Here is a 22,639-nt window from a genome sequence, read left to right as displayed (position 1 = left end):
ATTCACCTATCCAAGATAAAGCACTTCAGCTCTACTTAAATAATAGAGATGGGAACATACGGTTAAGCAGAAAACTCAGGATTCTTTTTAACATCCTGTTCTCTTTTCTTCCCTGTTTTGTACACATGTAGTGTCTGCTTGTTTATTAAGTCAGCAAGATAGCTCTCCTCAGGGAAAAGAATGGAGAAAATGCACCAAATCTGGCACATCAGATCTTTCACATCTAGAAGGTAACATATGCATCCTGTTAGGACAGCAGGAATTTGCTTATGTGCTGAGGAACACAAGGTCCTTGTGCTGCCAAAAGACTTTGAGAGAGAGCAGACCAAACCACGACTTAGAGGCAATTCTCAGGCCATTCATAAGGCAACAATTCAAGTTATCCTTTTTGCCTCACCTCATAACAGCTTCTGCCTTTGTTTGGCGACCATAAAGCTTTTCCAAGTTCACAGTGTCAGCCTCAAAGGAAAATCATTCTACCCAGTAATTGAAAAAAGGGGAGAAGCCAGTGGGGTGTTTCTGAGGGGAAAATCCCTCCAGAACAGCTGCCCCAAGGGACAGAATCACAGAATTATTTACAAAGGTGGTTGTTAGGCGTGTGAAAATGCAGAAATAGGACAGCAAAACTTATATTCCAGTTAACACCAGCCTTGTTTCTTGCTGTGGATCCTGCAGGGCAAGATTTACTTAAGAATTTCTCATTGGATAAATTGTTTCTCATTTGCAACTCAGTGCCCTGGTGCATTTCAGGAAAGGGGAGGACATATACAAGGCCCATATAAAACAAACAAAATGCTGTTAAGACTCCTGCTACAAAGGCTGTGAAATTGATGTAAAAATGGCATTTATAGAAGCACTTTTTACTCATGCCAATTCTGTGAGCCATTTAGTTTCACCATAAACCCTTTTTCACTGCCCCACAGACAATTAGCTAAGTAGCAGTAATGCTACAATTTTCTAGGACATGAAGTAGTAATTTACACGATCAAAACAAAGCTCTGACATTGCCCTCAGTGCCAGGCAATTCCCTCTGGATTTCTGGAGAAGCAAAGCCCTGGGGGAGGCTTATGCCCTCTGCTCTCAATGTAGATCACAGAGATTTCACCCACTAATAAGGATTTCTTCAGAAGCTGATGAAGATAAGGGGATCAAGCCAAACCTATGTCTCTTTTCTTGTCCTCACACTTTTTTTTTTCCTTCCCTTGGGAGCCTGGTAGCTTCCCCCAGACTGGTGCCTCCCCAACCATCACCTTATCTTGGCACCCTCTATGTCATCATCCTGGAAGGAATGCCTTTGTCTTCTGACTCAGGATGGTGGGATAAGGACCATGCGATGAGTAGCTGCCCTGATTTAAAATAAGGAAGTTATCCAAGGTTCTATTTGTCTCCTTTTGTCTTTCTTTCCTTATTTTATTACAGGCCTACATTTGCAATCTCCTTTCTCTGATTTGAAGTTGGAAAAGTCAGAGGTTTCTCCTGGAAAGACATCTAGGCATTTGCTAAACACTTTCCTTCTCCCTAAGAGGGGCAGAGCAGTTCTTGCAGAATCAGGGAAGAGTATTTGTTTCCATGGCTCACCAAGACCTGTCAGTTAAGAAAACAAAGACCTTTTCCATTCTCAGCACTGCCTTCCTGGCCTGGAGATGAAAAAAATAAAAAAGAGCCTTGGAGGGATCACCTTTATGACTATGTCCTGCTGGGTCTTTACCAGTAAATTTTCCTTTTCTCTTGACTGTGGTGCATCAATTCCCTTCACCTTACTGCTACTCTCTAAATGTGTCAAAGAGGAGCAGGAACGCAGGTGAGAGAACAACATCTTGATTAAGGCTCCCAGTGACCAACAGGAACTTCAAAAATAAACCCGACATTTGTAAGGTCTTTTATTCACTGCTAACCTTCAAGAAGCTTCCTTCCTCTTGCTGCAGTGCTGATGTGCCCCTTCCCTTGCCATCTCTGTCCCCACAGCAAGTGTGCACCTGGCAATTTACCTAGCAGTGCATGGAATTGCTCTTCACAAAAGGAGGCTGCATTTTCCCTTTGCGTGGAGTTTGCTTTAATCAGAGGCTTCATTCTGAAAGCCTTCACACGCCCCCCTTGCAGCTCACAGATGTGCTGGGAAACTCATTCAATTCTTTGAACATCCATTGTGGCTCAGGGCTACGGTCAAGCATCCTTAATGAAAAGCTGCTTGTGCAATCTATTTCCTGCTGATAACCAAGAACACCTCCTTGACAAATAAACAGACAAAAATAAAAATCCCAGGAAGCTGTCAAGCCTGCTCCCCCTGCTCCTAGAGTTTCTAGACTCTTCCATGGTAACTGAACTTAGGAAACTACAAAACCCATCCCAGAGCAGCCAGAAGTCTCAAGTGAACGATGACTGCAAAGTGCCTGCATTAAGGTCTGTTTGTGTTGGGCAGTTTGTGTCTTTTCCCATGGCAGAATAGTTTCCAAGGATGGCAAAACTAAAAAATGTGTTTCCATTTTCCCTTCTTTCTTCTCCTCTCATGCTTTTCTACAACCCATATCACAACTGTCTAACTCCAGGCCAGCATGAGGTTCCTCAGAGCTCTGACAGTTCCTACAATCAATTATTTCATCCATATGGGCATTTGGTGATTTTTTCTTGCTTATCCATAGGAAAGGATGCAGTATACAGTCACCTGAGTGTGCTCACTTCAAGTTGCATGGAATGGGAAGCATTATCATATCTGCAATGACAAGTAGAAATCTTCCCTTCGTCCTGTACAAGCCTTGTGATTTGCTGGATGCACCAATGCTAGAACAGCTTTCTGTGCCACCACATCCCCAGGAAAATAAAGCATTGGGATGAATAGAGAATATGGACTTTGGAAAGCAGGTCCCTCTCTCTGGGTAAACCCCATTCCCTGTTAATTCTGAGGTTCTATGAAAATTGGCCCTTTTGTCTTCAGATCCCTCTAACTTACCAAAGACTTTCTGAAAGCACAAGAGAAAGTTCTCATAGTGAAACAAATTTGAAACTTGAATCACAAGTTTCAAAATACCAATGAAAGTGGCTTCCTGAACATGCAAGTGAGGGCTGTGAGTCAGAAAGATCATAAACTTTTGTTCCAAGGTTTCCACTGTAAAATATTGCCTGGAGATTGGAAAGACTAGTTCACTCCCATAAATATCTCCTCTTACTGATGGTACTAAATATATACATAAAAGGATAAATTTTCCCAGGCACTTTAGACAATAGTCCTGCACCAGAAAAAGCTGGTCAAAATGAACAATAATAGCTTTAACAACTGACTAACCTGCTCCTGTCTTCCCAGCCCAAGCTTCGTAGCTAGGGAGACAGATGTGTCAGATAGACAATCAGCTTCAAATTTTCCACTTAAATGATGCAAAAAAATTCACCTAAAGAGAAAAGGAGAAAGGACAGACTTTAATAATAATATTGCATAGCAGCAGGTGTAGACACCAACATCCTTGCATTCACCTGTCTTTCCATAGCTATGACTTTACTGAACATGTGTAAGTCCCCACCACCTTACCAAGGACTCCACTGTCTCTGCTTTTCTTGCTGCTTTTTTCTACAGACTTCTTTTGAACTTTTCTGGCTTTGGCTTGCACTTAGTTTATGCTGCTGTAGAATTGCATATTCTACTACTTGAACAGCCGGGAGAAGGGACTTGGGGTTTTTGTTTGTTCAAATTTTTTATGTTGTTGCTGTTGTAAGTGGATTTGGCTATTTAAAACTGCTGTAGACTCCCTTTGGTCTTCCTTGTTGCAGATGGAGAAGAAAACTTGAACATCAAACAGGAACAACAGAACAGTGTATGGCTTGCTTGCTTGATGCCCTGCATGGATTGGTTTGAAGGGAGGAAGGGAGTGGTTGGACTGCAATTATCAAACTCTGGAAACTTTTGTGTCTTGTTTTCTTCAACTCCCAAAAACTAAATTTTGAGAGAAGTAATTTAGCTGAGAGCTTTGCACCTGTAGAGCACTTTCACTCCAAACACAAATCCCAGAGTTTAATAGATTGGGTGGGGGCCTATCTGTAGAGAACTAATTGAAGGAGCTGCAAATACAGACATTCAACCCTGATTAATTAGAAGAGCAAAAAGGAACACTCTAATTCCATTTAAATTCAAACCAGTTGTACCACAATTCTCTTAAGTGCCTCAGAGACAGTTGAACTCACAGTTAGTGACTCTCTTTCCTCAGGGAGGGAAGGCTTGTGCACAAGGAGAATCATAAGCCTTTGAGCTCTGTATTCACCAAGTTACTTGTCTCTCCCAGTAATATAATATTTTTAAAACACAGAGCTTGTATTTGGGATCAGTTTTCAAGGGTGCTCAGCTCATGGGGTTCAGCTCCTGGGGACCTGAAACTTCCCTGGACATCTACCCACTTACTGAAATAGTCAAAAGAGAGCTCTTCTGGAAATCTACCTTTGATAGGCTTTGTTTTGAAGATCGGATATCTTGGAAGTCCACATCATGAGTCTTGCCTTCCTCAGCTTTCCCAATGGTCTGGGTAATAGGATGTATGATATTATCAAAGCTAGCAAGCATATTTTTAATATGAAATTAGAAAAAATGTCCTCTCCTGGAGATATATTTTTTCCATTGAACATCTACCCTGTCTACCTCATTTCTTCAGCTGGAAAATTTTAGTACCAACCTTAACATTTCTAACATATGGTAGAACAATGACATTATAGTCCCTTAAAGTCCACTGCCTTTCCACATTTTTCTCATTCTAAGCTCATCTCCATCCACTATCAAAATGCAGTTGCCTTTGCAACAGACAGCAGCTGTTTTAACAAGGTTGCAAAGAGTACACAAAAGCTCTGGAAAGAAGGAAACAACTTTCCCAGTTTGAATCTGTAACAGGAATTTCAGGCCAAAGGCAATCAAATAGACCACTGGTTTCTCAGGTAGCTCTGTGAGCCAGTCTTCAACAACCACAACTGGTCAGGGCCTCTCATTTTGTGTCTGAATTGAAAGACAGTTGCTCTGTCTTCTAAATGGGAAGACAGTTCACCTCGAGCCTGGCTTCAGCTGCAACAGCCTTTTTACCAGTAAATATAACTCAGAATAGATTATCAGCATGGGGAGAAGACACAAAGTGTTTGAACAAAACAAGCCATTAATTTTCTAAGTAGAAGAGAACAACTCTAATCCTGGAGACACTGCTGTGCTTTTGTCTGAAACACAATTTTCATCTGAAATTGGGCAAACCATTTGAAGAGCAATTTAAGTTTCTCTAAAGGGAGGGTGTATTGCACACTGATGGTGGTGGAGGGATTCAGTACCCACAACTGTGTTAACTGTGTGCAATGAATTGGAAGCATCTTCTTTTAAAAGGTTCTAATTATAACACTTAGTCCCAACAGTTCATTTGCAAACACCCCGGGACATCCTGCCTTTTGAACCCACCATCATCAAGCTCCACTTTGTTAATTCTGCTCCATTGTCATCACTACCAATTTGTCCCTTTTGTCTTGCAGCTTATTCTGAGTGGTGATCTAAGTCAGGGAAATGTTTGCCAGGAAGCCTTCCAAGGAAGAATCTGTCTCTGCACACACCACGACCAAAAAATAAGGACTCTTGAGATTTAGAGCATTATGACTGATGTGCCAGTGAATTTTAAGGCATCCCATTTTATGGCCACCATTTTAGAATAGACCACTTATCAAACTAAAGGCCAAGTGGGGAAATGCATCACTCCATGCCCAGCTTAATCATTTTTTCAAGACATAGACATTCATAGACCTTTTCACCCTCTATATTATCAATAAAGAAAAAATAGCCTGGGAACTGGAAGCCTAGGGGTGTGTTCTTTATGCACAAGTTTGATTCCTATTCTGGATCACAACAGCCTCCTTCCACATGCAAGGAAGGCTAAACACTCCACCTCCCCTCCACGTTCAGCTGTGTGGTCACAGGATGATGCAGGCTCAGTGCCAACACACTTGTAGATAAGGTGCAGAGATGATGCAGAATCTCCTCCCAGCCAGCTGCAGGCTGTGAAGTACCATTCTTTGGCATTCCATTTCTGAGTTTAGTTTGGGAAAGGCATCCACCCCTGTCCATCAAGTGCCACAGGAACGAAGGCTATAATCCAAGATTATTGCATAACCACAAATAGTATGTAAAGTAAAAACAGGGTTTTATTTTAATTTATCTCAGTATCTACAAACAGCAGAAGTTAAATCTGAGCATCACTTTTCTGGATGCATGTGATCAAAACTTTCATGTTTCATGCAATGCTGACAGACAACAGCAATTTTAAGAGATAAGAATACGGTATGTACAGAGTGATAGATGTTCTTCTACAATATTACTTGTTATTTGCTCCTAAACAAATTTCTAGGGTTTTCCCACATCTGAATATCAATCAAGCCCAGAAGCAGAAAAAGAAAAGAGGATGGATGAGGGAGCATTTGGAATAATGAGTCCTTCTATTGTAATAAAAATAACAGATGAGATTGCATCTGCTTCTTTGCTGGACCTTGAGCAACTGTAGGGAAAAGAAGTCACTTACAGAGTCAAGCATAAACACTGGGTTTGTGCACGTGAAGACAGCAACAGGGGAGAAAAGAGATGTTGGAGAAGTATTTCAGTTGGCTTTGGACCTGACTTACTGAATTGCTTTGAGCACAGCTCTGGCTAGAGTTCAATTACTCTTTCCATTAACTGGTTTAGTTGTAAGGACTTTTTTTCCAAAACATGACAGAATCATAGAATTGTTTTGGTTGGAAAAGACCTTTAAGATCATCAAGACCCTTCACCAGCTTTGCTGCCCTTCTCTGGACACACTGCAGCAGCTCAGTGTCCTTCTTGTAGAGAGCAGCTGAGAACTGAACACAAGATTCAAGGTGCAGCCTCAACAGTGCTGAGTACAGGGGAACAATCACTGGACCTGCTGGCCACACTGTTCTTGATGCAGGCCAGGATGCTATTGGCCTTCTTGGCCACCTGGGCACACTGCTGGTTCGTGTTCATCCAGCTGTCCACCACCACCTCCAGGTCCTTTTCTGCTGGGCAGATTTCCAGCCACTTTTCCCCAAGCCTGTAGCATTGCCTGGGGTTGTTGTGACCCAGGTGCAGGACCCAGCAATGGGCCTTGTTGAGCCTCACACAGCTGGCATCAGCCCATTGATCCATCCTGTCCAGATCCCTCTGTAGGGCCTTCATTCCCTCAGGCAGATCAACACCCTCACCCAACTTGGTGCCATCTGCAAACTTACAGAGGTTGAACTTGATCCCCTCATCCAGATCATTGATAACAATTTTTAATTTGAGGCAATTTATCTTTAGTTAACCATAAAATAATGAGCAGTCTTTCTGTAGCTTAAGAAAGGGTTTGTTTTCATAGAATAATAGAATCATTAAATGGTTTGGTTTGAAGAGGCCTTTAAAGGTCTTCTAGTCCAACCCCCCTGCAGTGAGCAGGGGGACCTTTTTAACTCAGTTGCTCAGTTGCTCAGAGCCCCATCCAACCTGACCTTGAATGTTCCCAAGGATGGGGCACCTACAACCTCTCTGGGCAATCTGTTTCAGTATTTTACCACCCTCATCATAAAAATATTCCTCCCTTATATCTAGTCTGCTTTTCCCCTCTTTTGATTTAAAACTATTACCCCTTATCCTACTGCTACATATTCATTTAGGTTAAGGCAGCAAGGAACAGGTGCAAATGAAATTGATATAAGACATTCTTCAATCAGAACAGACACCCACACTGGGGTTCATAAAGACATAATTAAAAAGAGCTGTAGAGGGCTACAGCTTCATATGCTCCAGACATCCATGTTGGATTGTTTTAACAACAGCAGCATAAAATAATACACCCTGAAACATGGAGGGTCATGATACCTGGTAAGAGGTTACTTAAAGCAGTGAGTCTCATTTCCTGAGGAAATCTGTGTGTTTTTTAAAATTACCCCTTACCTCCAAAGTTGTTATGAAAGCACAAGCTAGGTGAAGCAAAACTGCAGTTTGCAGCTCCTCACAGATCAGAGCCAGGTGACAGCACAGAGGACAGCAGGGTGCTGTGGAAGTGGTGGTGTCCACCATCATCACTCAACCAAACACACTATGTTGCAAAAATGCTCTCCCTTCCTCCCCCCGCCCTACCTCCCAAGGCTTAGTTTTATGCAGTTATATTGTTCTTTGCCTTCCAGACACCTGGACAAGAATTAGTGCTGCCTCATTGCATTTACGTGCTTAGCCAAGCCATCTCAGTATTTTCAAGGTCACCATCTCAGTCACCTGAGGCTGATCATTTGGTTTGCCTTCAGAGAAGCAGGGGAGATAAACCTCCAAAACAGAGATAGAGCAGAGAACTGAAAAGTATCAAAATATATCTCATTTTTAGACAATACAGAAGATGGAGGTCAATTAACCTTGGCTGACATGTACTGCCTTTGCTCACACAGAAAAAAACACCCTTATTTTTGTTGGTGGTGGATTGGTTGTTGTTTGTTTTTTCTTGTATCCACAATACAGGCAAGGACACCTGCTAGAGAGACTTTCCCTTCCCAAAGGTAGTGACTTCATAATTTTAGCCTGAGTAAGCTGCTGCTGTCTCACCCCATTCATTTGTGCAACCACCTCTATCCTCACAGCAATAATGAGCTGCAACTTACCTGCTGGTAGGTGAGAAAACTACTTGGATTTATGCATTGAGCAGAAGCTGATTTTCTTGTGTCAGTTCCTTTCCACAACCCCAGACTATGCAGACAAAACCAGGGGAGGTTTAGACTGGAAAAATTTCTTCACTAAAAATGTTCTGAAACATTGGAACAGACTGCCCATGGAAGTGGTGGAGTCACCATCTCTGGAGGGAATTAAAAGATGTGTAGATGTGGTGCTTAGGGACATGACTTAGTGGTGGACTTGACAGTGCTGGGTAAACTGTTGGACTTGATGATCTTAAAGGTCTTTTCCAACCAAAATTATTCTATGATTCTAAAACTGCACTCTGGTTCACCAACCAACTGCTCTTCAGTGTTGGTGTACCAAATCACAAGGATAGGCCTGTTATTCTTAATACCCTCTGCTTTTAGCCCCATAAACATCCACAGGAGCAGCAACATTTGAGCCAAAATACAAGAGACAGGACATTGAGTGGTGGTGGAAATCATTTGGCATGAAGTGTCTAAAACATTTGACAGTTGTTAACCCCTTTCCTCCTTCTGTCCCCCATATTTTATTGCCAACAATGATGTCATATATTGTGGAACATCTCTTTGGTCAGCTGGGGTCAGTTGTCCCAGTTGTGTCCCCTCCCAAATTCTCATGCATCTCCAGCCTACTTGTTGCTGGGGTGAGAAGCTGAAAGGCCCTTGATGCTGTGAAACCACTGCTCAGCAACAAACAAAACACAGGTGTGGTATCAACACTTTTCTAGTCAGATCCAAAACACAACCCCACATGGGCTTCTACGAAGAAAGTTAACTCCATCCCAGGCAGATATACCTGCTTCCTTTCTGCAGTTTTACTTTCTGCCAGTTCTCATCTTAAATTAGTATCCCTTAAATTAGTATCCTGTCTTTAGCAGATATTTACCTACGGAGAAGGTACACAGTACAAAGAGCTGACAGTGGCAGAAAAATTATACACAAATAGTTAAAAAAAATAATGGTTTCCTCTCTTTTGTCTGTTTTATTTAATTTTATTTTTAGTACTTTCAAAGTGTCTGTTAAGATGGGGACTAATGTTATATTCTGTGATATAGAAATGCTTACTAAGAAAAAAAATCTGTGCCTCAATGCAATTTTAATCTAAGAGTACAACAGGAGAGAGGTGAGCACAGCAAGTCAACCAGCAGAAACTCCAGTCCCAGTGTAGTGTCTTGCCCAGTGAACCATGCTACCTCTACTTTGAACAACAAGACCACCTCCACCTTTCCGAAAAGACACCAGTTTTCACACATCCTTTCCCAGAGGTCTTTGGTGTCTGGAGATGAGATTTGGAAACTATTCCTGTATAAGTCACCAGAATGGAAAAGTCTGCTTGTGAGGCATCTGAATTTCAGGTGCACCTCCTTGGTAAAAAATAAGACACTATGTTTGAAAGACTATACGAGGAGTTTTATTTGTAGCCAGTCTGGCTAGCTAAATGAAGACCTGTTTACAGATATTTTGAAGAAGTCCCATGCAGACACCAAAAACTCTCTCTTTCTTCCCATGGAGATGTTTGTGTTATTTTTTTTTCCCTGAAGTAGAAAAAAGATTTTGCATTTGAGAAAAAAAAAATGGTTTAGAGAAATGAGGTTTGTATAGTCTTATCAGTGACAGAAGTTTAACACACTGGCTGAGTTTCTCTGTGGATGCTGATTTTGACTGCAGATTTACCTGAAAATAAAAGAAGACCCCAAGCCAGAAAAATGCTTAAAACCACCTTTGGAGCTTTAATCATGTGAACAGTCATGTCTAAGCCTTGGAGTCCTCATCCTGCACCTCTGAAGATAATTAGAGTTTTATTATGCTGAAGGAAATTGTGAATACTTAAACACCATGATTTAGGGATGCTGCCTGGGACTTGGGAGTTAGATGTATTTCTTCCTCCTGACTCTGTGACCCCAGGCAACTCATTGCATCTGTCTGACTTTGCATCTCTAAAAATGGAACCAGCAGCTGCTTCCTTCCATCTTTGGCAAGGGCCTTTCTGGAGGTAAAAAAAAATGTGTAAATCTCCATAGCCACTCGTGCCTGAACTTATGTTATTAAACTACCTGTAATAAAGACACTAACTACCAGCACCTGTAATGCTGAGCTTAGTCCACTAGAACCTGAGCTGAGACCAGCAGTTCCTTTTCTGTAAGTTGTCAAAGAGCTGTCAAAGCAACACAATGCAGCTTGAAACTCTCTGACAGTGCTGGTTTCCTGGGTCATCCAAACTGTCTGTCCCTGCCACCACCCAAGTTTCAATCTTGCTGCTGTATTTCTGGGGTTTTTTTAGTAGCCAGGCAAGAAATGGGGCTGTGCTTCTGGGTAATATTGAAGTAGAGGAAATAATACCAAGGGGAGACACAATAACTGTCTGCAGATAAAGAAAAGAATGTTGCACCGGAGGACAGGAAGCAATTATTATCATTAGTCAGCAATGATAGAGAAAGAAGTAATTAAACTTCAGCTGCATCAGGGAAATTTTTAGAATGAATATTAGGAAAACAGCTGAAAAAAAGACTAGGCTGAGCTGCCAAGGAAAGTTGTGGTGTAACTGAGGTATTCAAATTCACTTCTCACTAATTTATTTCTGCAAATAGGCTAAGAACACTAGTCCTATCTCAGCACTCTTGAGGGCTGAGATGGGAAAACATTTATATTCATGGCAGTACCTAAACCTGTTTAAAACCCATTCACATAATCCGAAAAGCCAAGGAATGTAAGAAGAGCTGGAGCTACCAAAGGGCCTGGATGACAAGGGAGTAGATGAGAATTCTCCTCAGACACCAGAGTTGTTCCCAGTGCAGGACAGCTGGTGAGAAACTGCTACGACGAGGATGCAGCTCAGATGGATGTTTGTAGAGCCAGGGAACCTGTTTCTACCCCGACTGCCTCTTACATTTGAGACATTTAAAGTGTGACAACATGGAGGTGACAGTGCAAAGGGAATGGAGCCCCTGTCCCAGTGCAGTGTAAGCACAGGAGGGAGGGAGCATCTGTTCCCTGTGGCTGTGACAGCAGAGAAGAGCCTGATCACAAGACCAGTAGGGGACAGTCATTCCTTCCCACCCCTCAGCTTTAGCCTTGTGGGAAAAATTACACCTGAGGGTGTCTCCAAGCAGAAAACAAATTTATATACTCTGAATCCTTTCTAGAAGAGCCTGTATCCCCAGGGAAAATGCATGAAAGAGAAGGGAGAGCCCTCCTCCCCTCCTCCCTGCCCCACACCCCACCTGAAGCCCAGCAAAGGCAAGGTCACAGCTCTTTTTTCCTGTACTGAGCTCCCTTCCAATTTCTGGCACAGAGCAGAACACAGAGAGAAATTACAATGAACTATAATTAGTGTTTAGAGTAAAATCAGAAAGAAGGGGAGAGAGGGAGCATGTATGCCTAATGGCAGTTTTTACTGCCTTCCCATCCCCATATTTTGCTCATTTTGCTAATCTGCTGAAGAAATGGCTCACTGGCAGGCAGAATCTTGAAGTAGCCACTTAAATTTGCTTGATGGCCCCCAAGGCAAGTCAATTTTCAGTCTGACTGGCTTTAATCCCAGCAGAAAGCCCTGCCATGCCATTACATGGCACAGCAGGAGTAAGAATGGGGAGGTAATCACATTACAGCACCGTTCCATTTAGCTGTAATCTGTAAGGATCTCATGAAGGCATCAACCATTATTATGACTCCTGATGTCCTTCAGGCAAAGTCTTTGTGGGGTAAAAAAAATTTAAAAAAATAAAAATCTCCACCTGTCAAAAGGAGACAGGCACTTTCATTCAAAGGAAAGTGAGGTGAGATGTAAAAGTGACACAATATTATTTAAACATCCTATTACTAAAATTACAGTTCATCTATATAAAACTGAGCTACAGGACCTTAGTCTGTCAGCTAGATCAATGTACCTGCCATAGTCACAGAGACGCAATGAGCTGAGGAAGCATTTGAGAGACAGAATTTGCTGTAAAGGCTCCCACCTTCAGTCCATCCTGCCTGGTGTCCTTCCCACAGCACTGAAGAGCTGCTGCAGAAGGTGATGCTGGGGAAGCCAGGATGGCTTTTCTCAGACAGTTGCTGCTACATTCCTGCCTGGAGGCTGCAGGCAACTTTAGCACAACCACAGCTGGTTTGGGGCTGGCAGCTTTATTAAGAATGGTATTTAAAATCCTGCTCTGTAGTCTGACTCTTTGACCACGGCTATTAATTAAACTGTCCAGCTCCAGGATGGAATGTATATGGACCAAACAGAGTATTTAGGCAATTGCTTCTATTTCTACACCTGCTTTTGCTGTTGGGTAAATCACCAAAGCTTTTTTGCCTCAGTTTTTCTGTTTACAAATGTGAACTCCCGCTCACGTGCAAATGGACAAGCAAGGGATCATGGATACAACATGTCATTGTACCATGAGGCAAGCAAAAACAGTCAGCTTCTGTGAGCTTTTTCTCCTGATTTTCATCTCCAGCATTTTGTGAACTCTCTCAAGGAGTATCAGGGAGGTAGGCAGGACTATGGAATCTCAATTTGGTATGGTAGTAAATAGAGGGAAGAAAGCAGGATCCGAAGAAAGATCATATAGAGCACATCCATGAAGATGACCATTTTCCAGAGATGCAGGACAGGGCCAGGGAGAAGCAAGGATGACACAGTGGCAGGACTGAGAGTGTTACACTCTGGCATTCAGCCTACAAGAGAGAATGCCAAGAATGGCTGTATTTCTTAGGAGGGCATCGATCCAGGAGATGATGTGTAGTAACAGCAAAGCTGCTGACAGCAGGTCAGAGCATCTGAGTTGTGCTGGGACTCCTGATTCTCAGGATAGGATGCACATGGAAAACTACAGCATGGAAGCTAGATATACCACAGAAGGTAATGCTGGGGATGTTGAGGTAGAGCTGTGATGGCTGGTGGTAGTCACCCAAAGGAGAGAGCTCAGTAAGAACACTGAGCTTCACAAGGAGGACAGGGCAACACTCCCACAGTACAATACCCAGCAACCTGGTTGCTGCAACAGAAGATGTCTCTGGCAGGAATAAAATGACCATGGAAGTAAAGGCTTTAGAAAAGCTGGAGCCCAGATCAGTCTCAGAAGGGAATCAGGTGAAGCTTCCAGAACAGACTAGGACAAAGTCACATAAAAGTCTCCTCCTAAACTGCAAATTTGTTTTCTGCAGTGGACTAAAGAGTAGGCCAGAAAACAAAATATAGAGGAGGAGGTGATGCTGTCTTGCAGGAAGGCAGAAAGGAGAAGTCATAAAGAGAGGGTGGGATTGGGTTGAGGCAAAGCCCAGAAGAGGGAGAAGGTGCTTGAAATAATGTGTCTCATCCATCTAGCCATGAAAAACACACAGGGGAAGTGTGTGCTAACGTGCTCACCTAGCAGAATCATGTGGATTTCCTTTGCCTGCTACAAATGGGTCATGATGTGCCTGACCTGGCCAAGGGCCTGAGAGATGAGACAGACAAGCTTCTGTGAAAAGACCAGGCATGCAGTCACAGAAAAAAAGCAAAACAAGAACCTGGGTAGATGAAAGATAGTTCTGGCAGCTCACTGAGAAGAAGACATCTCAGACCTTACAGGGGTTTTTTGTTTACAAAAAGTATGCATACATAATATATTATAGAAGATATATAAAATATAGTGTAGGAAACAGAACATAGAGAACAGAATTAACAATGAGTAGTGAATAATGAATATTATATCATATTATATTATATAATGCAATGTAATATAACCAATATAATATCTAATATGTAATCAGAGATTTGTGAAGAGAAGAGCCATGGGAAGTTTCACCTCTCCTGCTGGATTTTAATGTGGCCCTCTATGACTTGTAATGGAAGCAGATCTATTGTTTCTCCAGTAGCAATAAAATAAGGTTAAAACAAACACAAACATAAATTTTACAAACAATCCCATATAAACACAGCTGCTCAATGAACTGACGAGACTGGTTGCTAGCTGAGTACTGCCCCCTAATGTTGTTATCTAATGAAAATGTCTTTTACAATATCTTTTATTAATGAAACATTTTCTCCCTGTAGGATGATGGAGAAAAAATGATCACTTTTGAGACCAGGATAAACTTAACATAAATGTAACCTTAACTTTAGTAGATGTGGTTTTGGCAGGATTGATTGCCTATACAGTTATTTTCTACATCACCAAATAGCTGACAATGCTGTTTAAAAAACTGGGTTTTGGAGAAAAAGCCTGTTGTGGTTAGATGAAGTTGCTTGGAAGACAAAGATGGGAATTCATTCATAACCAACTTTTTTTTTTTTTTTTTTTTTTTTTCTGAATAAGTTCAGCCCCAATGTGCAATGTCTGGAATAAACAGACTCTGCTAACAGGGATCCAAAAGTTCTGATGTTTCTCAGAGCCTCTGGGAAACAAAAAACCAAAATGAAAAGGATCTCCCATGATTTCTAGTTTTCAACCTCTTAGCAATAGGACCGTCCCTTACTCCAAGGTTTTTCCATATCAGTTCCATACATAAAATTCACATCTCATACTAATATAGAGCACAGAAGGCTTATAGAGCCACCCAGGCACCTGCATTCCTCTGTGGGTCTTAGAAATGCAGCGTCACTAGAAATTATTAATAAAAGTAAAGGTTGGGTTTTGCAATGATGGAGATTTATATCCCTTGCAGTCTTTTCTTTTAGGATTAACTGATCAGCTCCTTGCCTCCATGGTGCCTGGTGGAAGTAAATCCAGCCTGAGAGGAGCCCAGCTGTCCTGAAGCCAGTGCAGTGCTTTAAAACATCCAGGAAGGTGCATTTCTCATCACTCTTCACATCATTCATTGCTTTCCAGGCTTCTTCAACCCCTTCTTCATTTTCTTCCCTGATAGCACCAAACTTAATCTTTTTTTCCTGGTGCTAGGCCCTCTCTGCTCCTCTTGACAGCAAATTCCTCACCTGACAGAACATCCACCCACCGTGGTCCAGGCAGGATGTGGTGTGCACAGCCAGCTGTGCTTTGCCACCAAGCTGCAGTGCAGCTGCTCTGCAAGAAGGCACCTAGCAATGGATCTTGCTCCTGGGTCAGGCACATATTTGCCTGATGACATCTGGCTCTGACTCACCTTTCCTGACTCACCCTTCCTGACACTGTCATACCTACCTGACAGCATCAAATCCCCCAGTATCACTTTACCACAGGATTAGAAATCCTTCCGCTGTCATTTGCCTGGGACAGAACAATTTTCTTCGAGAGGTTATTTTTCATTCTTCCTCCTCTTATTGCTGCTTGACAGGAAACCATCTCATATTGTTCTGTTCCAAAATGTCACCTGTCTGTGGAGCAGCAGTCCCCATTTCCCTCCCTTCTTCCCACACCCTGCTGTATTACCTGATTGTGAAATGGCAGCTCAGCAGACGTAGAATCCTCTATTTTTCTTTTTTTTTCTTTTCTTTTTTTTTTTTCTTTGCACAGCAAACTAAAAATATTAATATAAAAATATATCTGTGCTGATCATGGGTATCTGCTCTGGGATCAGCAAGGAGAAATTTCAGGGCAAGACCCCCCATGGTTTGAATCAATAAGTATAAAACAGGAGGAAAGACTGAAGTGATAACCAGATAGACAGGCAAGATAGTTTTTTTATTTAAGTACTTTTCCTATTACAATTTAAAGGCAAATGTCTTTATGCAGATGTGAGGTCTGCAGCCATTTCAGAAAGGAGAAGGCTACATGCTCTAAATTATTGCAGGAAACAGAAACACAAATAGCACTGTCTCCTGTATATGCCTGACAGCCAGGCTGTTGCTGGTTACTAAAACCTGTCTGTAACTGAAATCCCCAGGGTAATAAGCTCCCTGTGAAACAGGTTCCTGACTGGAAAAATCTGCACATCTCCAGATTAAATCAATAACAATTAAGAATTCTTTGAAATCTAATTGGAAAAGCAGCTATTTTGATCAGCACCATGATGTTATCAGGAAATTGTATTTTGTTTATCTACAGCAGGAGGTTTTCTTCTTTGTGGGATTGGTTTGCCAAGTTCAGTCACATCCTTTGATCTCTCAGATGATACAGTGAACTGAAACATGGGGGCAATCAGAGGGATTATCATGGGATAGGGAAATCATTTGATCTATTTTTAAAAGCAATTTTTGTATTAATAACTTGGGGGGTTGGTTATCATTAAGAAAGGAAGAGACTGCTCTCCCATCTTTAATAGTGTTATATGTCTCTGAAGATGATTGATTCATGTAGCTAATAATACTTAGCATTTATATAATGCTTCCTAACTTCAAAGCACTGTACAAATATTTCTCACTGAAGCCCCACACCAAACTTCTGCATTATTATTTTCAGGGAGGGATGAGGCTGTTTGATGTCTCTAACACTCCTGTGGATGATTTTCTGTTCAGGCCCTTCTTTAGCTGTCTCAGGTTTACTGGGTAGGAAATCCCAGTGAGAGAAGGAAAAGACTAAAGCCCTCTGGTCAAGAATACAGTGAGACTCTTTCAAGCACATCATCTGAAAACTCTTATACTCATCTTGAGAAGGTTTTCTATACCTTGTATGGACTATCCTACCAAGTTAAATGAGTTTCTAGTGCCTATTGTAAGGGCAGTACCTTTGTTTGAAGTTACCTAGCAATAGCAATGTTCACAAAAAAAATAAAAGAGAACATAAGCATGGGAGACATACTGTGCTTTGTGCAAGAATATCTAATGTTTAAAACAAAATATAAACCCTAGAATGAACTTGAAACTCGAAAAGGTTGGTGGAGCCTTTTTTTAACCCTTGAACTTAGTTTTCTTATAGTACACATTCATGCCAACAAACAGCAGATGGTGAAACAGCTAAAATTGTGTTCCTTGCAGGAGTATCTATCATGCTGATCAGGCTGAACAGTCTGTGCTGGCAGCAACGTCTGGTCCACTCTGAGAAGGAAAGATCAAAACCTTTCTCAAGATCTCTTTGGATGGTATTTCAAGCAGATCACTTCACAAACAAAGGTAGATTTGCTCTTGTGGTTCCTGGGAGCCACTGAAGATGGGAATGTTGCAGTGTTAGCCATGTGTCTGCCCTGAAAGGGTGGCTTGAAGCAAGCCAGCATCAGGAATGGAAAGGAAAGACCTCAGGTGTGTGGTGGCAAAGGCACCACCTCTAGTACATACTTCCCTGTGTGTGGGGTTGGAAGCAGCTTGCAGCTCTGACAGCTGGGGTCTACTTGGGATTACTGCAGTGTCACTTTCACTCCTTTTCAGGGAGATCTCCTAAGAGATTTCTGAGTCTCTAGGTCTTCGGCTCCTGTCTGGCTCGCTACAGTCAGCTGTGACAATGTTCCTTGCAGCACAGGAATTTGTTCATCAAGAACTGGCACGAGATCCGCATTGGAAAGAGCAGTAAGGTTGTCATGGATAAACAAGAGAATTATGAGAAACTTGCATGTACAAGGAGATTGAGATTCACAGTTGCCCTGCCTCCAGCAGATCACTCCATCTGTGCTAGCACATTAAAGAAAGACCTTTGAGGGGTCAGCACTTTTTTCAGGCACTTATATTTTTCATCCCAGTCCCCCAAAACTTCAGGAGGCATCCTTTGGTCTTTAATTCAGGAAAGTAATAAACAATGAACACAGACCTTACCCTTTCCAGTAATTTTCCTTCTCTAAGCACTTTGGCATAAATCTACATAGCAAGATTATTTTAGAGGAAGAGCAGGTGGCCTGAGAGTCACAGGTCCTGGGCTCTGCAGTGATCTGTCACTCATTTGTGGTGTGATCTCAGGCCAGTTACTGAGAGTCTGGTTTTAGGTCATGCTGGACACCCACATCTCCCAATGGTTCCAGAGGAAGCTTTGTCTGTTTTGTACATTGAAACTGAAGAACCTCAACTGCCTGGACTCCTTGGTGTCAGTAATGAAAAGATGTGATTTCTCATATCTGCCTCCATGGGGTATTGCATCATTTCACTGATATTCATGTGGCACTGTCAGATGTCCACGTTGTGCAAGAAACTACAGTAACTCTGCTGTGCTTCCCACACTGCTGGTGTAGCACAATGCTTGGGCTTTGAGCAATTGCCCAGATTTTTCTCTACAATCCTCCAAGCACCTCATCAAACTGATCTTTTATATTTGACAGAGCTGGCTTTCTCCAGGCATTCTGGTTAGTAAATCCTACATGGCTTCTTTGTAGTGATACTAATTTTCCCTTATTCAGGTTGCCTACTGATGAGCTGATTTGAACTTATCTCTTGCTTGTAGGCTCAGCCCCTTGTTCAGTTGCTTCACACAATTTTATCTGATTGCTAAAGTGGAAACTGGGCTTTGCTCATAGGCAGAAGCAAAGCCACAACAGCAGCACCAAAACCTGGCACGAATGTCCAGGCTTTGAAAAATGTGTGTGTGTTGGGCTTTAATAGAAGGGAAAGCAGACCCTGTGCCTGCAGAGAGCTCAGCCAGATCCAGCATTTTTCATAGATGCCCCATGTCTTCATTAGTATGCAGATCCATCTGCACTGCTGAGATATCTGCATGGTACAGACAGGGAGTGGGGGAATACATTTATAAATAGGATCTCTTCATCTTTCCCTTCCCTGTGGTCCCCACTCTCCTGTAATCCCCACGGATGGAGGTACTTCACTGCCAAGAGCTGCCAGTTCCACCCTATCTTCATACCTGCTCTAATGTCACCAAACACTTTCTTCTTTGCATTGTAAATGAAATAAAGAAGCAGGAGGTGTGAGGTAGAGGTGGGGAAGAAGGGAAATATTCCAGGGACTGTTAGGACCCTCAAAATACCTATTACCATTTTATTAACAATGACAGGTACTAGAAATGATGAGAATCTGATATTACAGTGCCTGCCTGCTATTCCTAATGGGTGTCTTTTTACATCTAACAGGTAAATAATAGCAATCATCTTAGAAAGGGCTCAAACTATAAAACTACACCCCATAGCACAGCAACCTGCACCAAAACATCTCAGATAAAGCTAACTCTTCCTGCTCACTGTGCTAGAAGGTTTTTAAATGTTGTATGGTCACACAGAAATTAAACATTGCTCCTACTCGTGCTTACTCACATGAGAAGCTGTGGAAGCTGTAGTCACATTGAATGCAGTAATCATGTTAGTACATCACAGTAACAGTTGCTGGGAAGAAAATCACAGCATAAAACTCCATGAGACACAGCTTTTTTGCAATTGGGTTAAAGTTTTTCTCCTGGCATCTCACTGTGATTTTCTGGTAAAGTCAGTAGCAGAGTTCCAGAATTCAAATTTTCTTTCTTTGTGCCCCAACAGCTGAAAAATCTCTAGTAAAATTGTCCCATGCACACAGTCCTGGCTTGATTGTGGTTTGTTCTATGGCATTTGTTTCTGTTTTTTAGTTTCCCAAGATTACACTGCCTGTTGGTAAGCTGATTTATCCTTATTTGTCTGATTGCAGCTATAGAAACTGAGCTTTTGACTTCCAGCAGCAAAGAAAACACATCACATTCCATGGGAGAGACCAATATCCTTCAAAAAGCTTAAAAAGTCAGACTTTCTGTCTTTAAATTTTTCTTTTCTTATTAAGGAAGTAATAGAGGATGTTCTGGAAATTCCATCATCTGGCACTGAGGATTTAAATGTTCAGAAACAGACAGTGCAGTAATGATAATGGCAAAGATGCAACGCTGGAGATCTCAGAGGAGAATCTGAAAAGAGTGAATGGAGGGAACCCACTGGTTTGTTGTACTATAGCTCGTGAGCTCTCCTGGAGCCTTCCTACTATCCCTCATCCCTGAATAACTTCTCACGTGGCATCCTTGTTTAGTAGGCTTTCCTTCACCTTGGCTGAAATAATAGAAAAATCAAGGCTTCAAGCCTTCAGGTATTCAAACTGGGAGCTCTTCAGTGCAGAACTAGGACAGTTTTCCCAATTGACACTTGGCTGTGGAATAGCAATTCATTCCACCAGTGCGATTGCTACACACAGTGGTTCTTCTTATGCACCTTCTCAAGCATCAAACTTCAGTACAAACAGACCCTGAGACACAGGCAGCCCCCTGGACTCTGAGGTGTCTCACCACTATCCCTGTGAACTAAAGCAGCAATGATGCAAAGATACAGCTGGTAACAGGCTCCCAGGTCTATGCAGAACTTCAGGACTTGCTGAAACATTGCTTAAAGTCTACCCAGTACATTTTCTGGTTGGTAGCCAGATCTGACAACTTTGTGCTTGTCACTGTAAAATAGACCCTACAAATCAATCACCTTGCTTGGCAATCTCATGTCAGATTGAGATGACAGTAGATTTCATCAGAATCTGGCGTGGGTGCTTTTATCACTTACTTCATATATGGAAAATCTCATTTATTTTTGCCAAAACTTCATGTGGAAAAACTGGGAAGGTATGAGGAGGAGTAGAAGGGGAGAGGTGTAACAACAGTGTCACTCTGTCCCATTTCTGACATTTGAAAGAAAAGGATTTTCATTTCTCATTCTGTGCTTAGTTCTGACCAAAAAGGGAAAAAAAAAAACAAAACAAAAAAAAAACCTTAAAAAGCTTACAGTGTATTAAAAAAGCAAAGTCTGAATAAAGCTGTTCTGTTCTCAAAAAGCATTTAATTTCTCCCTGAATGTTTCTTTCATGGAGATTTTAAATATTTTGGGGGGTTTCACTTTGACTTGGAACAAAACTGGGCTTCAAAAACATATTTCCTCCTGGAACAGAGTTCTCATGGTCCCCTCCTGCAGTGACAAGCCTGCATGGGTTCAGGAGGATGGCACTGCCAAGAGCACATTTGCTGACTCCACATTTATGTCTTGGTTTCACCTTCTGAGTCAGAATGTTAATGTTAATACTTGTATGACCCCTACTTATCTCATGGTCGTAACTAAGGACATGTACATACAAATGTGACATTTCTGCTATGCCAAAATCAGGTAAGACAGAAGATGTTAGAAACATGATAACTAGAAAGCATCAGGCCTGATACCAACTGTCCCCATTGCTGCCTCAGCAAGCCTGGGGCAAGAAAAGAAACCAGGGGCATGTTAAACTACAGGAAAGTGAATAAGGCAGAGTTTAAGGCACAAGTAATGGGAGAAGCAAGCAGGCAGCCAAGAGGAATAACCTTGACTGATGAACAACAGGATGTGTGATGTCCTTTCATGTGGAACAAAAGGCAAACATGAGACCTTACTCGTGTTCTTTCTGCCTGAAAAACACTGCTGATTACACACAGCAGAGGTGAAGATAGAAGTCAAACACAAACCCTCAGTCTTCTCTTTTACAACCACAATCAGACAACAGACAGAAGGGGATAAAAAATGCAAACTATAGCAGTTGCAATGTAAAGCCTTGCCAGAGGGATCCTAAATAAAAAGAAGGGACTGTAGGCACTTAGCAGTTTTCATATCCTTTTGGGTGTCTGAGAAGGAATCGCCAGAGGGAGAAACTATAAATCTGTGAATTACTGAGTCTGTGTGTTGACCTGGAGTAACCTCAGCCCCTCCTTTCCCTCCTTTCACTTAGTTTTTTTTGGGTTTTTTTGTGTGTGGTTTTGTGTTGTGTTTTTTTTTTTTTTCCAGAGGAGGACGTTGTTTGAAATCAAACCATGAGTGAAAACAAATAAAAGCAAATTAAGAGATTCCAGCTAAGAACTGGCTAGGAGAGACTCTCCAGAAAAGCAAAGAGCTACAACACTGGGAGTCTTTCAGAGCCCTTCTAGACCCATAGAGACAGCCAGCTGCCCATGGTGACCCTCTCACTCCACTAACCAGAATAACCAATAGGCCAAACTGGGCGTAGGAGGGATCTTGGTTCAGTTTTTCACTTGCCTGCTCACAACACCTGACTCTGAGGTACCTTCAAACTGAGTTTCCAGTTGGTGTCACTGCTGTCTTGGTTATTTGGGGGTTTTCTGTTTCTCTGGTTTTGCTCAGAAATGTTATCCAAGGATCTGCTACACTGAAGCATCAATGTTCTAGGGGGGGAAAGAAAAAAAAATATATATATATATATTTCTGGTGAATTTTCATTCTGAAT

The sequence above is a fragment of the Apus apus genome, chromosome 2, assembly GCF_020740795.1.
Source record: "Apus apus isolate bApuApu2 chromosome 2, bApuApu2.pri.cur, whole genome shotgun sequence".
NCBI lineage: Eukaryota > Metazoa > Chordata > Aves > Apodiformes > Apodidae > Apus > Apus apus.
Note: the sequence above shows the minus strand (reverse complement) of the source record.